Source organism: Lepeophtheirus salmonis, chromosome 14 (genome assembly GCF_016086655.4).
Source record: "Lepeophtheirus salmonis chromosome 14, UVic_Lsal_1.4, whole genome shotgun sequence".
Taxonomy (NCBI): domain Eukaryota; kingdom Metazoa; phylum Arthropoda; class Copepoda; order Siphonostomatoida; family Caligidae; genus Lepeophtheirus; species Lepeophtheirus salmonis.
The window spans coordinates 18,564,766-18,581,693 of record NC_052144.2 but is presented as its reverse complement, the minus strand read 5'-3'; the positions used below and the strand labels follow the sequence as shown (position 1 = coordinate 18,581,693).

At 30.2% G+C, this 16,928-nt stretch overlaps 1 long non-coding RNA gene across 1 annotated transcript; it reads left to right on the top strand.

Annotated features, from left to right (window-relative positions):
• The first annotated feature begins 12,883 nt into the window (after positions 1-12,883).
• LOC121129324 (uncharacterized) lies at positions 12,884-13,646 on the top strand. Its single transcript, XR_011783603.1, has 2 exons — positions 12,884-13,045; positions 13,104-13,646. It is a non-coding gene; the product is annotated as an uncharacterized lncRNA (long non-coding RNA).
• The last annotated feature ends 3,282 nt before the right edge of the window (positions 13,647-16,928 follow it).

The window sequence follows — 16,928 nt, the reverse complement described above, 5'->3', positions numbered from 1 at the left end:
GGAGGTTCATTATTTTGTACTCATGTGGCCCTATAAAAATATGCAATAGTGAATATCATGAATCACGGCATTACGTTGCAAACATAAAAATACCCTATGTATTTTGTTGCTGTCGATTCAGTCGTTTCACTTGATACGTCATGGTTATTTCATTATTTATTCTTTTTAATAATTAAACGCAGTAATATGTTAATTTAATATACTATGCTCCGCTTCTAAAAGGACATAAATACAATTTTTTGTTGATCCTTCGTCGTATATATGTATATATTGGCTGGCGTTGTGTTGGTCCTTATATAGGACCTAGGACCACGGTGTATTCCGATCCTATTTAGTCCATTCCTACTTGTTGGTCCTCAAAGAAGGTAAATCGATCCTTCGTTACGTCATTTAGGTGTTTTTTCTTTTTATAGTTATTCCATTATATATTTTATTAAATTATATAACTAATTTAACATTTTTTTTACTGAGAACTGTTTCATTGTATGCCATTTTCAACATTTCAAGTATTTGGAGCACTTTATATCATTTTTTACACAAAAATGCATGCAAATTCTTTTAATACATGTTTTTTTAATAGGAAAAAATCGCAGAACACACTAAATACTTCTAACCATTATACCTCTCACAAGCAAGCTATAGCTTTGAACAATATTGTTCTTTTTCGAATGTATCAACATAAAAAAAAATATAGCATACCAAATATACGTTGCCTACAAAATTTGAAAAGTCAATTTACTGTTTGAACACACCTCGTATAATATGTATGAATTATAATCAAAATAGATTATTTTTTTACAAGATATGTGCAATGATTTTAGTACATATCTTGCATATCTTATTTGGCTTAATAAACAATCGAAATTTTTAAGAAAAATTCTAAACACCGGACACATTGACTGACGGTCCTAAGGACCGATATGAACACTCTTAAGACTGGATTGGATTGAATAAATAAGGATACCACACTAATATAGCCATGTTTCTATGAATATTTTTTGGCTATCATATAAAAATGCAAATGCGTGTATAGCTACGCTTTTAATGAAATATTACAGATGAGTGTTATAATAAGGTATTTAATAAAATAGCAAAATATGTAGGATTTTATAATTATGTAATATATATATATATATAAAAGTTTTGAAAATTTTAAAAATGATCGAGAAATGATAGTCTGAGAGTACTTAAAGGGTAAATAGGAGTAGGTATGATTGATTTGTTTGACTAACCAAAAGATGATTTCGGGCCTCTTTTTTGTTGTATTTTGGATAAAAGTTTTTGAGATACAGTAAAGGAAACAATATGAAATATATAGCTCGGTGTTACGTCACTCGCGTAAAAATAAACACATATTTTGTTGTCAACTGTCGATTTTTCTACTACTCATTTTCCTCTTTTCTGTACGAAAGTTGACTTTTCTTGTTATTGAAATAATAATTTGAAAATGGGTGGAATTGACAAAATGCCAACTGATTTGTTCTTGAACCTCTAACGACGACTCATGAACTCAAAGCACGCCATCATTTCGCTTCATTTAGAAGGGAAGAGCTGTAGGGCATGTCCAATGCCCTGAAATGCCTCAATGAGTCCAAGTCATCGGTCTACTACACGATCAAGCTGTACAAAGAGACTGGGAGTGGCAATGACACTTCCAGGAGTGTTCGTCCGATCTCAATGAGGACACCGAGTTGGAGAGAGGCAACGAGGTCAAATATCAACTGCAAAAAGAAGCGCACCATAAGAAAGATGGCTCATGATGTAGGCATGTCTAGAGAAACCATGCGTAAGGTAGTCAGGGACGACCAGGGGATGAAGCCGTATCGTTTACGAATGTGACAACTTTTCAGCGAAGCCACAATGGCCAAGAGGCTGATTTGGGAGAAGGTACTTCTGAAATTCTTCATTTCTTGTACGCACGTTTCAATCATTTGGAATGACGAGAAGATCTTCACCGTGGAGCTGGCTTACAGCAGCCACAACGATCGGATACTGTGTCGGAGTATCGAGAACATTCACCTGAACGAGTGCAGCGTGGTTAGAGGCAAAAATCCCTCGTCTAGAGTCTGGAAGGGTCTCAACTCCTGCAAGATGACGACGTCCTTGATCTTAATTCCTGAGGGTGTAAAAGTCAATCAACCTGTCTATATCGATATGTTAAAGCCCCAAGTACTTCCCTGGATCTAGGAACAGCACTGGGAAGGGTCTTACTGCTTCCAGGAGGACGTAGACCTTAACATACTTCAAAATTTGTACAAGAGTAATGCCAAATCACTTTGGAGCACTTTCGGAGCAAGGTCATGTGACCCCCTCTTCCCCAGATGGAGAGGGAGGTTAGTGAGACTTCCTCTGCATGGGACAACTTATTGGAGGATACCATCCGTAAAGCGTGTAAAGCAGTTCTGAAGCGTCTGGGAGCTCTAGTTGCCGCAAATGGTTGCATTGTGGAATGAACTGGTACTCATTTTTGAGGAAATTTTACGCTGATTGCAATGGTGTTGGAATCTGAGTTTTTTTATTTTTCATATTCGCCCATACCTATTACCTATTTATAGCACTGATTATATTCAACTGATTTTTCCCTGAAAAAGGAAGGCGGTTTTTTTTTTGTTCTTTTAATTATATTATTCATCCGAAATATTGAACTGTACCGAAACACATGTGTAATTATTATTAATGTTTTTATTTATCGAAATATTCAGGGATTCATTATATATTATACGATTTCGATATATTTTCTGAGTATTGATATAATTGAAAAGCGTGGACCTGGATGATTCAAATGATCATTACAATACCATATCGGTGGTATTTGAAGCTTAAAGGCTCATTATAAAAACATACGCAGGGGTTTTGAAACTTAGAGAGCTCATTATGTACCAATAGATTAAATTTTAAATTATATTGAAAGCTGTGTTAAGTACAAACAAATTAATATAACTTATTGAACGACATTTTGAAAATAATCTATCTATTCCATTTAAATACTGTCAATAAATAAAAAATATTAATTATAAAAATTATTTTGTTTGAATGTTAAAATAATAATTCAAGCTTATATATTTTTCATTACATATTATAGAAAATATATATATATATAAACGGTTGAAGAAAGGCATTAAATCCCGAGATCTCTTGAAAGTCCAGAACTTTGAGATATATTTCAAGAACATAACATTACCAAGTTAACCTTGGAGGAAGAAGCATCCGTCGAAAAAGAGATTAGAATTCTCCGTCCATTGAATGAGGATAATATAGAAATAAAAGTCCATTGATTGAAATCAAATACTATTAAATCTGGAAAAAATGAACCAAGATAAACATTCTACCCCGATATCGGTTGAAGATTCCGAGCCTTAGAAATTATTCCAAGAATATATTCCCATTAATTCAACCCCGGAGGAAGAAGTGGCTATCAATTAAGAGATCAAAATTTAATTTAAACAGACATTTATGTAATAAGTTGTGTGATTTGTTGAACGCATAATCTCCACACAAGTATAAAATATCCCAAAGCACTACGAAACAACGTTAAAGAAAAGGGATATATTTTAAATGTCTCATTACATATGTAATAGGGCATTACTGTAACAAGAACTACGATCTTTGTCATTGCCATCATGCCCGAGAGATCATTATATTTTTAATGTGTCCTAGAAACCATAAAATATAAAAACGTTAAAGATTAATTTGATTTAGATAAAAAGAATTACAAGTATAATGATCAGTATAACGAAAATAAATATTTAATGTTAAAAAATAACTCCACAAAGAATGTAAAAATAGCTAATTCTAATTCACAATTTAGTTAATGTTAAAAATAATTACTTTTCTTTCTAATCTCACCAATAATATTAAATGCATAAGTATTTCAAGCACTATTATGTGTTATTTAGTGAACCCATTTAACAAAAAAGTCGTCAAGGTAAGAACACTACTTGTCTTTGTTTCTAATCCCTCTCTTATAAAACAAGAGACTACTAAAAAGGCGGGTCTTAATGATCCTCCCAACGTTCTGTGAATGAACCTTGCATATAAATGATCTAACTGTTACAACAAAAGAAATGTATGTTATACTTCATTTAATGAGTTTAGACAACAAATATGTATCTGAACTTATGACGGCTACTACAATTATTGAAATTGGAGAACCACTTGAACCAATACTTATCAATCCTTAGTATAAAAATCTTTTAAAAGATATTGCATTTACTGAAAGTTATCGGATTAAAGTTAAAATACTTTTTCAAATTTCTGATTGCTAAACCTTATTATTCTCAACTCATGAAAGAAGAGTAAAGACTCTCTCCGGAAATATCAATCCCCTCTGCGTAACTTTCAAAGTTGGGCTGGGTTTTGATAAGTGCAATAGGAATAGATAATCTAACAAAAGTAATAATGGAATTTTCTCATATAAATTATGATATAGTTGAGAAATTTGACTTTAATAAATATTAGTACGGAGAAAATGTGGAGATAAGTCCACATGAACCTGGCGATAAATCACTTACATACTTTTAAGCCTAACAACATATATGAAAGATGTAGCAGTAATTGCGGAAGGAGTTTCAACGCAATTACAAGAAAAAACTAATCACCAACCTACATTTTGTTTACTATCACAAATTGTACAATTACTTTTGCATTAAAAATTGCCAAAGCTTATTCCAACAATAGATAAAACAAAAATGTTTATATACATACGACTAATAATAATAATGAAAAAAGGAATCAGATAAGTTAAGATTTCTTTTAGAAATTACAAGTATTATGAATAATAATTGGGAGTTTCTAATCATGATCACCTTCAGCTATTACTCTAAAACTCCTGATTCATGGTGATTTAAAGGGTATAATAAACACTTCGAATGAATCAATCTCGTCGACGTTACCCTATGGTAACATTTGATTGTCAAGTAAAAAATTTCTGTAAGGTTTTTGGACAAGATGGAAACAAAAATATTTAAATGAATTAAGTATTAGCAGAAAATGTTTGAAGTCTTATACCAACTCAATCAAAAAGAGTAATACAGTAATTCTAAAACCTGAATCATTAGAGAAAATTAATAGCAGTTAGCAAGGATTATTGAAGTCCATAAAAACCAGACAACGTTGTCACTTCAGCAACACTAAGTTTAAGAAATGACCTTATAATTTTTCACCCAATAAGACAACCTTACATCTTGTCTGTCTATTCCAAACCCGAGTTAGGAATACAGGAGAAACATAGGGCATTTTTTTTAATTATTAAATATCCGAATAATGTTGTGAAAAGAAAGTAACTTAGACAACCCACAAATTATAAAGTTATCTGTAGCATAGTTTGGCAATACAAGGTAGATGTTACAGACACCTTTAATGCATTGTTTCTCTGAAGTTACACTTTGCTCAATTAGTGAGATTCCTGGAAAGATCTACAACTTTACAACCTGGGGTCTATCAATTTCAGTCGAAATTGAGTAGGATAAATAAAGACAGAAAATGTCGTATTCTGACACACCCTTCATTTATTGGGGGGTCTGTTGGAATCCGAGTCTTTTGCATATCTGGCCATATAATCACCTATTGGCAATCCTGATTATATTCAATGGTTTTTTCCTTCCAAAAAGAAAGGTGGGTTTTTTCTGTTCTTTAGATTAAATAATCCATTCGGCAATATAGAACTCTCTAGCGAAACAAGTGTGTAAATATTGTCTAATGTTTTTATTATAGAGTAAGTAATGCAGTCCATTAATTTTATTATCCTTGGTTATCGAGAGAGGCTTAAATCCTCAAAAATGGTGTAAAAAGATGTTTAGATAAATAAATATTTGTGTAGGGGAGAGTCCGGATACTTATTACGGAGGAGACATGTTACACTGCCAATAACTTTAAAATGTAAAGTTATCTAACCCCCTCCCCCCTTGTTCTTATACAATTGAATGTCTTCTTTCGTTTATAAAGCCCAGGTTGCCTAATGCTTATAGTTATAGGGAATTTCAATATTGAAATTTTAGACACGAAAAGTAAACATTTTATCTAAGTTTTTATTGAGATATATTTCTATTATTAAAAATGAGATTTTAATTTTATTTTTAATAAATGTCTGGCATGTTGCTTAATTAATTAACATGCTTTTAATGTATTACTAGTTTTAAAATTAATAATATAAAATTAAAATCTCATCTTTTATAATCCCTTTTTCTCTTTCTTCTACAAATATGGGTTATGGTCCATCATCCTATTTGTATTATTTAGAGTAACTACCTTTCTGGCAGACAATCACCACCCACCACTAAAATGAATAACAAGTCTTTAACCCTCCCCCCCACTCTCTTATACTGGTTTTACACTTTGCCCCACTAAAAACACGAAATTTCGATTTTTTACAAAAAAATATGGTCATTTTAAGCTCTTTTTGAATCTAATTTCTTGAAAAAAGCTTCAAATTGCGTTATTTCTTTGCTCAAACGCCTTAATACGTCCTCAAAAACTATATTTTAATAAACAAACACTTACCTAAATACAGTAAATAGTAAAATAAATATATATTTTTAATTTTATTATTAACTATGCTCTATTCTGTAAATGTTTCATTTGATCTTATATAATTATAATTATTTACTTTATACTGACAAACTCTAATAAAAAGTAAAATAAATGTTTGAATATAACAAATGACAGTTTTCACATGTTTCTCGCTGTTGTAACATGTCTAATCCAACCATGTACAATGTCTTTTCTTACCGTGTGTCATGTCTCCCCCTTGTGTATCAAGTATCCTACTTTTGGTTAGTATTGAAAACACCAATAAATGGCTATTGCACTACATCAAAAATACTTAGGAAGAATTTGTCATATTTCTCGGGCGTTGAATTATCTTTTAAATTGTGAAACTTATGACTGATCACGTCGTAATCTCTAAATCCCCAGACCTTCTGTTAATGGAATCTTTTTAGTTTTGTGGCAAATTCAACATTATTTTTTTCCACTTTACTTAGAATATCCTCTTGCATCATAAAAATTAAGTTTAAAATTGAATTTGATTTTAAGACCCCTATTTAAAAAAATTGTAAAGATAACCTCAAAAAAATTATTTTAAATTAAAAAAACAATCAATTTTTATTTGCTGTTGCTTATACTACTCAGCAAAAAAAGGAGGTGGAAGACCTAATAAACATGTTCGACAAAGTAAAACTTTGATAAGAAAGATTGTACTATTGATCAAAAACATTTCTAAATTAAACAGAAAATAAATATTTTTGAGTATATTAAAGATAAGTTTTATATTACTTAATAAAATCGTTTCTATCAATGTTTTTTCCCTTTAATTTTTTCCTTAATTACAATTAACTTTTCAGTTATATTAAATGTTGCAAGTAGGGCGTTCAAAAAATTGTCCAACCTCTCCTACGACTTGATATATACCTATAATAAAAGAATATATGAAGTCTGACTGGTTGAACGCGACAATTCCACTTGAAGCAATGTTAATTGTCAATGTGTGGAGTTGAATCTTAAACTCTCTGTAGTCCTTTGGATGAATACCTTTTATTCAGGGAAAGATATGAGAAGACAACAGAAGATTCTTTATACAATATTATGCTCCACCTCACCCAATAGTTTATTACACAATCAAGGAATAATTAATCAATCAAGAACTCAAATTAATTCATATATAAATTGTATATTATAATATTAAATTAATTGATTAATAAAACTATAAATTAGACAATATAAAGGAAATCTTTAATCATTAAATCAATGAGGAATTGGATTTAGCAATAACAGAGTGATAAATTGTAAGCTGTTAGTTTCTTAACTCTAGAGGAACTAAGCGTTTTGTATTCTTAAAAATGATGAACTATCGAGGCGCGACTCAATTATTACAAAGAAATCTAAGCTATACTTCCTTGCTTATTAATAAGTCGAACCAAATCGAACATGAATCTTCCAAGTTAGTGAATGAAGCCGTTCTCAACAACAAGGATAACTTGAATTTTGTAGATTGGTAATGCAATGATGTTTAAAGGAGACAGGGGTTAATTAATTAATATTATTATTGATAAATGAAACCAAAGAAAGTAAAAGACTATAACATTATACATCGGAATACAAATAGTAACTCTTGATTGTTGAAGTAAATAAAGGATTTAAAGTTGGGGATAATTCCTCTTTATGATTAATCCAACATATTACCCGGATAATATAAATTTTGACATGGAAGAGTCTCAATGAAAACGAGAATTTAACTTTCTTGAGTTGACGATAGGAGCAATTAAGACCAGATAACTATAACACATGTTTGAAAACTTAATTATTTCCTAAGGTTCCATGAGTTGAAGTGAAGTGACTCGGACTCCATACGATACCTAGCTAGAGTTAGAATCCCAGTAGATATTTAACATTGAATCGGACATTCAATGTATCCGTGGAATATCCATATTGTAGAACTGGGTCTATGATATTCCTTCCAGAGATGGAGTTGGAAACACGGATATGATCCTTTATAAATTATATTAATACGACTAAAGAAGGAGGATTTTTCTTTTTCTTTTTTTAGTTTATGTACCGTGTTTCTGTTCCTCTCTATATTCATTCTCATAAAATAATATGAGATCCTTCATCTCAAGAATTGCCAAAAATTCAGGGATTTCCCTGCGTACAAGAGTAGGTAAGTTGTATTTTAAATTTTATCCATTTAAAAGGTAAATATTCAAAGGAGTATTTGCACTCCTTTGTATATTTCTCTTCTATATTTTTCTATTTCATTGTGTCCGAAATTAAGAAACACGATACAAATAACGTCCGAAATTAAAAATTCTAATTTGAAACTTGTTCGAATTTATGTGTTTTTGGCATTTTTTAATTAATTTTTTATATCATTAATAATTCCTCTCTATGTGAAAATATTCAGACACAAACTTCTTACTAACATGAATGTGTTTATTTAAAAAAATTCTAAATATAAAGCAAAATGTCTATATAATGTACATGAACTTAAACACCTCTTCAATGTTTCCGACGATGCATAACTTACCCTATATGAATAAATTTTGGTTATCATTTTTCATTTTGAATTACTCAAGCTCATATGCTGAAATATGCATTCATATAAGTACATATATATTTCATTTTAAAAATTGTGGAGAAATAAAATGACAATGATAGTCATGACTGAAGGAGTAATTTAGAGATAAAGAGTAGTTGGTATGATTACGTATTTGGCTAACTACCAACTGATTTCGGGCCTTCTTATGTTTCTTTTTGGAGGAAAGGTTACATGATACAATAAAGATAACGACGTTTGAGAGATACGATGCGGATAATATTGTGAAGAGTCGTTGATAAATCCAAGATGACATTTTTTGTGCGTATATGTATTTGAAAAAGCCTTGTAATGCTGTTGACATTTCCATTATGGATGTACTGCCGATACATACCTACTTAATGTTCCAAAATATAAACATTACTACGACATTATTAAATTATTAACTCAAAACCAACCACCAAGAGAAGATGTACTCATGAAAATAAGTATCTAATGAACTTATTTTCAACGCAATTAAGATTCATGATGTTAATTCCTACCTTCGTGGCAGTAGGTGCAAACTAGAGGAGATCCAGGGTGTTTGAAACAGTCCCTTTTTTTCTCGATCATCAAAAACATCTTTACTGGCAATACTTTTTGTTGTGTCTTGACGAAGTTGATAAGACACAAACTATTAGCAAGGGGGAATCCAGGAACGACCAGAGAGTAACCTGGAGGAATAATACTACGATAGATTTAATAAGAATACATGACGTATATTATCTTAGTACATAATATAAACTACTACTCTATAGCCTACTCTGACAATACATAAGAAAACACGGCTATTTATACTTAAGATAGAGGCAGTACTTTACATACATCCTTTCAAGTAATAATAATAAGAACAATAAGAGGGGAGATCATCGGGAAAAAGATCCTTTTAACATACACTACATTTTTAGAGTTCGTGTCACTGAACATGGATATGAGAGAACACAACATAAGAGAAATTAAAGCCACAATTTTATTTGATATTTCATTGACAAAAACATTCCAAGAAAGTCGATCAATATATAAAAATTACAATTTATAACTCAAGTTCAATGTTTTTTTTAATTTTTAACCGTCTCTGCCTACAAGAGGGTTACAACATTTGACGAGTCTCATTTAAGTATAATATATATATAAATTTTGTCCGACATAATTTTTAGATAAAAATAGGGATGATTTGCTAAAATTTGGCGATTGAATGTCAAAATAATTCAAAACAAACTCTCCCCGTGTCCTCTATGGAACTGTAAAGCAAATTTCAAACAAAACTAACAACAAAACTGTAATTTTATATAAAATATTTACTCTAAATCCCATTCAATAATTATTATTAGGCAAATATTCCCATTCTTCGTAGAGATGGGATCAATAGGAGGGGGAGCAAAATAAAAAAAATAATTATAACTTTAGATAGCACAACCACCTTGAGCCCTGTTCATCTATATATTAAATGCCAATGCCTGTGCGTATTTGTGTGGAATCGCATCCAAACCTATGAATGAATTTGCTGAAATTTTTCCTGTAGGTTCTTAGGACTCAATAAATGGTTTGGTAACAATTTGGCCTTCCAGGCTGTGGCAGTCTTAAAATAACATTTTTCAAAAAAAAAAAAAAAATTGACCAACAAACGACTACTTTATATGAAACAAAAGAATAAAGACCGCAAAATTTTAAGAATTATTTTTTCCATAAGTTGGTATGTGTCCTTGCTCACTTTTTTTAAAGGAGATAATAAGTTTTAGAGAAGAAGAGAGAATAAGACAAAGGATTATGACGATAATATGACAGTTAAGGAACAACAGTTCAACTTGAATATTTTTTCCCTTTCCTGCAAAAACCTTACAATTTCCTTTTTTTTTTTTTTTTTTTTTAACGGAGAGAATAATTCTTAGAATTTTACGTTCTTTATTTTTTGTTTTATACGAAGCAGAGGAGTTCAGAATTTATTTTAGTTTCTTAATAGATCCTGGGCAACGCCAGTCAAACCTACCCTAGTATAAATGAAGTAAGAAAAACTATAGTGTATAGAAAATAGTTAAACTTGACCCCGTGATTTCAAATATGGCATTCGTTTTTCTTTATCTCCCACAAGACCTTCAGAAAAAGGTACCAAAGTGTATTTTATTCTTTTTTTAAAAAGATTCAAAGCTAAATGATGAAGATTTGAATACATTATATGAATATATTTCAAATCCTATTGTTAAAAGATTCGAAAACCTTTTCTAAAACACATTTATCACGTTAAAAAGTTTAGTTCTCTTTATTTAAAGTTGAAAAAGTTTGTTTTTTTCCTCAGATGCTTTTAGATCCAAGAAAAATCCATTCAGAAAGGGAAAAAATATCTTATTTGATAGATGAAAGTTTGAACTAGAGTTTAAAAACATTTCATTAAATAAAATCATTTATATCGTTCTAAAGTCATCACCATATTTCAAGGACACAGCTCACTATTGAATTGATCTTATAGGATCAGTTATTCAATTATTAAGGGGTATAATTAGAAAAGAAGAGAAAGGAGGAAAAAGAGAGAGAAATAATTAAAGAAGAGGTGGTAGAACTCAAAAAGTGTAATTCCCTCTTGAGAGTGAAGTCTCGGATCTATCTATTTTTCTATCTAAATGCATTTAGATAGAAAAATAAGTGTCAAGTGGATGGAGATAAAATAAGCTAACTCTCAAGGATAAATTTATTCTGATGATGGGATGAATTAAAAAGGAGGACTTGTAGAACACATTGGACTCAAAATAATTCCATTTTCATAAAATTGATATTTCAATTGATTATTAAATCTATTGCTTCTACTCAATGAAAATAAATTCTAATGATTATAAAATAAATTTGCATCTTTAATATTTTTACAATTTATATAGAAATATACCTGTTAGTAGAGTTTTCCTATGAGAAACTTTGTTAGCAACAAATGATGAACTCTAAACATAATGAAGACATTTTAAAAATCATTTTGGAATCTTTTAACATTCAGCAAGATAACCATTATAAAAAAAAAAAAAAAAAAAAAAACTATTAATCTTGACTTGAAATTGTCATTTGTATCAAAATAACAATGATTCAGTGCATTTTATAGTTAGGAATATATATATATGTGCTGTTTCGGAATCTACACTCGGAGCCATGGTGGTTGTCTCTTCTGCAACTGAAACATCTACCATGTAAATCTCGCACTAGTCTAGGCACTGTCTTTTTATTGCTATTGACCTTTTGTCCTTTCTTGTAGGCTGACAAGGCATTAATATTAATTTAAACCAATGTATCTTGGAGAACGTCTGCAGACTCCCATGCAGTGGCTACATTTACAAGTCATAGCTAATGAGTTCTCATACTATCGGGAGGAGCAAAGCTCCAATCACGCAACATGTTGTGGTAAAAAACATCATTTTTCATGATAAATTCAACTTGGTGAACTCATATGAACTTTGTACAATTGTAAGTGGTTGTAATTTTATATCAACATCACGTGCTTTGCTTTTTTAAGCAACTCTTCCATTTCGGTATCATATTTGAAATCCAAAAAAATGTATACAATTCAAAATCAAAGTAAATTATTTATTAAAGGTTTTTCTAACTAAAATGTTCAGAATATTATTAAACTGATGAATTCGTTCTTCAAAAATTAATTATCAACTTCAGTTCCTGTTTGTACCAAATCATTATACAGTAAGTTTAATACAAATAATTAATTCATATCAAATATTATTCTTCGATTAATCTTTGGATACTAATGCCATTAATTCATAAAGTCAGAAGAGTTGAGTGTATTTGCGCAATGAGTCAAATGGATTGGAGTCGTATAATATTCAGAGCCAAGATCACAATATATTATTTCAAACTGAAACAATTAATTAAGAATAATTTATTTTTAGATGTGCGTAGTTATAATGAAATTGTTTATATTTATTTATTATTACAAGGACTGAAAATTTAAATTTAATTTCGAAAGTATGATTTCAATAGTTTTTTCAGGTTGGATCCTGCCTTCCTAATCTGCAGCTATTTTAAAATTTGTATCTCCCAATCATAGACAAATATACATATCATCTGTGCTTCAAACCTACTCCGTGAGTAAATACATATGACTCTGCAGACTCCCGCCTCACTCATCAGCCATAATTATAACTTCATGGGAATTAAACGTACCTAGTTCATAAAAATAAACATTATTTTCATCCTTTTTTTTCCTATGGGAATATAGAAAATCGATACAGTCTCAATGAGGTTTACAATTCGTCTTATTTCGGAACCAAATATAGTTATCCCAATGAATGAATTACATTATTAATGCAACATTAATGGAAGAATATTTCATATTATTTGACTAATAGTAAATTTGTAGGCTGACAAGGCATTAATATTAATGGATAACTGTCATCCAATCTATCTTGGAAAACGCCTGCAGACTCTCATGCAGTGGCTACATTTACAAGCCTTATTTCAAATTGTGTACGATAAGGAGCATTTTTATGTTAAAAGTTATTACTTTCAATTATTAAATGAGATATTTTTAAACTTTATGAATATCTTCTTCTTGAGGCCATGAATAAAAAGCACCTATTTTCAATTTTAATTATATATCACTATTTTTGGTTTTTGTTTGTTTCTTAGAAATATGTTTGAAATACAAATATTTATATAATAATTTGTCCATTTAAAAAAGTTTTTATGTGGCAAAAGTACATAAAGGGTTCTATTTTATAGGAATTTCATTTTCTATCAAATCATTCTTTGGATTTAAAAACGGTAATAAAACAGTGGATACATGCACCGTTGACCTATTACTAGGAGATTATCATTGATTTCACTCCAACACAAATTGGAACATTAAATAAATGGCTATCCTGCTCTCAATTGATCCCTTTTTGCTAAAGTTCATTAAAACTTTTTGTTTCACCATAAAGTGGTTTGAATAAATAGATAGGTTGAGATGAACCTGTACCACCTACCCCCATTATTCAACATTACTGTTGTAGACGAAATTACATTTTCTTTGAACTCTCAAGATTGAATGGATCTATCATACTTAAAATTATATTTCATTATTTCTTACTGATTTTACCAAGCAAAACCTTTATCCTAACTCTTCAAGATGGAAAGAAAATGATTCTACACATTTGATTTCTATTTTTGTACACGAATGGATGCCTCAATGAAAAATATTCTTGCTAGTTAAGGATTTAATAAATGCATCTCATTATTTTGTTAATGTAATGGTGTCGTGTAAAAAAAAATTCTCGAGTAATTACTTATGTATGTATTTTGGAGTAGTTCATAATATATCAATGCAATTTTTGCTTTTAAATAGTTATCATTGATCAAGTCTTTTACTTAACATTACATTCAAATACCGAACAATTAAAGATTATATAATATATTTTTGAATAGATAGATATTTCTACTCTCTTTATACTTTTGTAACAAAACCAAACTTCCTTCTCATATATTCGACATTACATCATATATTGATAAATTAATAGGTCTATATATATTTTATAATATAATTGGAGTCAAGGCAGAGGAGTTAAAAAAAATTAGTATCTATATAATTTCTTCTCGAACATGTCTGTCAAAGTTATAAAAACCTTCTAAGAAATTCAAGGACATATTTGCATGAGAGGATAAGGGATATAAATCATAAAATGTGAAAATTACTCATTTTAAAGTTTAGATCTTGTATTCATGTCAATAAAATTATTAATAAAGACTTCTTTAGAAACACAAATGACTTCAGATCCTATCACCACTTAAAGTCATTAATTAAATTTGCTAACATAATTGAAAAGTTTTACTTGAAACTATACAGATTTCTCCTTCTCTTATTAGGTTTATTATGAAAAAAAAGGAAAACTTCTCGAGCCAAATCATATTTTAGAGAGTTAAAGCCTTCGAATGAGAACACGCAAAATAACAGTTTTCTTATACAACGGGGGACGTATTGAGTTGTGAACCCCAAACACAACGGCGTACCTTTTATAACTTTGTTGTTGAGTCACTGTTAAGAAGGTGTCTCACTCTCCAGATCCAAATCCCCAAATAGAAGGGCCAAAGAGAAATAAAAACTTCAGAAAATAAACTAAATTAACCAAAAATTTAATATGGAGCTCACTTCCTTCACTCACAAAGTGGAGTTTTGGAAGGCCCAATAAAAAATTACTTATATTGAACTTGAGTCTATTAAGAGACCTCTCTAAAGAGAGAATCCTGAAGAAAAAGTCTTCAGAAGCACACCCTCCATTCAGAGGAAAATGATCCAAAGAGCTTGACTTCCTCTTAACAACTGAAGATTAAATTTAATTTTTATTGATTTTTTTCATTTAATTTCCTTTTCTACAAAATATAATTTCAATTTTTTTTTCTCTAGTTATTCTGTAATATTTATATTCATTATATCAAAATGGATATTATATTAGATATTTTTAAAGGATATCAGATTTATATAAATATATGATTTAGTATATAATGGGCCATGGCATATATAGATATGTACAATATACTAATATATATATATAGATCCAACCAAGTACTTGTACTAACCAAAACAAGTAATCATAAAGTTGATTGTAAAGCAAGTTTGATAATTTGTATGTAAGTCCATTACATTTTACAGAATTAAACTTATATCTCATGTAAAAAAAAAAAAAAATGTTATAAATGATTGAGTAGAATAGAAATACACGTTATACAATTGATTTAATCAAGCAATATATAGGTATGCATAATGTAAATAGGTAGATTATGCCATTTTCAATAAAACCCTACAAAAATAAACTATTTCAAAATTTAAACCCAAGCTTATATTGTTTGTTTAAAGTGAGAAACAACACTTTAGCTATGCTGAGTAAAACCTTTTTCCTGAGACTCTAGATAATATTTATCCAAGAAGGAAGTAGATGTCTCAATATGTTTTCCTTCAATTCTCGAGAATGGTTTACTCCATGAGGAAAAGTTATGGATACCATAGAACATATACCTAGAGATGAAAATGGTGTATAATTTGAACATGGTATTAAAAAAGAAACGGAAAATCAACATGGCAATCCTGACAATTTGAAGAATGGTTTGTAGGAGAACAACACTGTTAAGGTCAGCTATTTTGGAGGCCTAAATTTAAAAAAACAAAACATTTTTCTAATAATGAAAATCTATTTTTCATGAATATTAAGGAAAGTAGTGATCTATTGCCATGTCAAATTGGGGCCCTGAAATAAAAGGACCTTACTGTCTACCACCAATGTATCCCTTTAGTGCCTAATTTGATTATTTTCAGACACTAATATTGATTAAAATCATGTTATTACATAGTTATACAATCTATGGAAATTCAAGGGAATACTTGAACCAAATCCTCAGAAAACCCACATCCTAGAAGCCAGTGGCAGTTGAGCGGTGAGTCCTTCCCTGTTCCCACACTTATATATAGGACGTCAGATGTATAGTCTATAGGTGCCGTTGTATCTCATTATTAATTTTAATACAAAAGTACATCAACAAACGATAGGAAATTTTAATGAGTAGAACTCCTAAGTCATATGCAATCAATAGGAGTATGAATATTGTATTCTCTCCCATTCCACTGTTCTTCACAAAGTAGGAACATCCAAGAATTTTCCTCAGGATAGCTTCTTCTTGGGATTCTGAAAGAGGTAAGTATCGATAAATCTCTACAAATTATATAATTTCTGATTTTCTGCTCTTCTTCAATAGAAAACTCCCCTCAATTTACATTCTGGAACTCCATATCGCAGTTGGTAGACTGTGCTGGGCTTAGCCCGTGGTTTTGCGAATGGAGTAGTGATCTTTTCAATACATCCCAGATCCCAGCTTTTGATTTTTGGAAGGAGAGTCTTGATTG